The 1,470-nt window shown below is 30.7% G+C and overlaps 1 non-coding gene across 1 annotated transcript; it reads left to right on the plus strand.

The window, feature by feature from the left end:
- The first annotated feature begins 358 nt into the window (after positions 1–358).
- On the plus strand, positions 359–464 carry LOC112836196 (U6 spliceosomal RNA). Its single transcript, XR_003211422.1, has one exon. It is a non-coding gene; the product is annotated as a U6 spliceosomal RNA (small nuclear RNA).
- The last annotated feature ends 1,006 nt before the right edge of the window (positions 465–1,470 follow it).

Here is a 1,470-nt window from a genome sequence, read left to right on the forward strand (position 1 = left end):
AATTGAAAGAAACAAAAGTTAAACACTTAGAAATTAAAGACTATTCTCCTAAGTAATGTTTAGGTCAAAGAGAAAAATTAACTCTTATATAATGTTTAATACTAAATAATAATACCATTATATCCTAAAATGTATGAAAGCAGCCAAGCCGTTATCTAAAAGAAATTTGTACCAATAAAGGTTTATACTGGTAAAGGAAAATTCTTCCTAATAAATTAAGTATTGAAGCTAAGAGAAAAAAAAAATCACTGTAAAGAAAGGAATTCATAAAAGTAGAAATCAATGAATTAGTAAAATAGTAGAATCAATCAAAAGCTACTTCTTTGAAAATACAAATAGCATAGAAAATAAAACTATAGTGCTCACTTTGGTAGCACATATACTAAAATTGGAACATTATAGAGAAGATTAGCATGCCCCTGTGCAAGGATGACATGCAAATTCATGAAGTGTTCCATGTATTTTTTTTTAATTTTTCTTTTCAACCAACATCTTATCAATCCCTTTTTAAAAAAAAACATTTTTATTTTTCGTTTTTAGAGCCAGATTTTATCCCTTCACAGTAGTTACCCTTATTTTTGGCATATATATATAAGTTGTTCTCTCTTTAAAATTGAGATACAGTTTCCTCTAACATATCAAAATATACCCTAAATCTGTAGTGTATGGCTTTGTTCTAGTCTCCTGCCTGATCACATTCTCTCCCTTTTCTTTTCTTTTTTTTTTAAATCTTCTTCTTTTTTCAAACACCTTCTTATCAATTCCTTTTAGAAAATCTTTTATAATTTCCATCTTTATAGTCATCTTCCATCCCTTTATTGTATCAACCCTTATTTTCTACATATATAAGACTTTCTTCCTATAAAATTTTAGGAGGCACTTTCTTCTAACCAAAATAGGCCCAAAATCTAGTGTGTGGCACTGATCTATGCATTAGCCTGATCATATCTGATCATATTCTGTTTTTTTTCTTCTGTTTTTGTTTGTTTTTCTCTTTTTCTTTTTCTTTTTTTTTTTCTCTTTCTTTTTTCTTTCTTTCCCTTTCTTTTCCCCTGCTTTCAGGTATTTTCTGATTTGTATAGAGTATGTTTGCTGGGGACGTTGTTAACCTGTTAGCATTTTGTTCTCTCATTCATCTATTCTCCTCTGGACAAAATGACAAGACGAAAAAAATCACCTCAGCAAAAAGAACAAGAGGTACTACCGTCTGCCAGGGACCTACTCAATACGGACATTAGTACGATGTCGGACCTAGAGTTCAGAATCATGACTTTAAAGATACTAGCTGGGCTTGAAAAAAGCATGGAAGTTATTAGAGAAACCCTTTCCAGAGAAATAAAAGAACTAAAATCTAAATCTAACCAAGTCAAAATCAAAAAGGCTATTAATGAGGTGCAATAAAAAATGGGGGCACTAACTGCTAGGATAAATGAGGCAGAAGAGAGAATCAGCGATATAGAAGACCAAATG

Source organism: Callorhinus ursinus, unplaced genomic scaffold (genome assembly GCF_003265705.2).
Source record: "Callorhinus ursinus isolate GAN/ISIS: 27379988/994484 unplaced genomic scaffold, GSC_fseal_2.0 scaffold4, whole genome shotgun sequence".
In the NCBI taxonomy this organism is placed as follows: domain Eukaryota; kingdom Metazoa; phylum Chordata; class Mammalia; order Carnivora; family Otariidae; genus Callorhinus; species Callorhinus ursinus.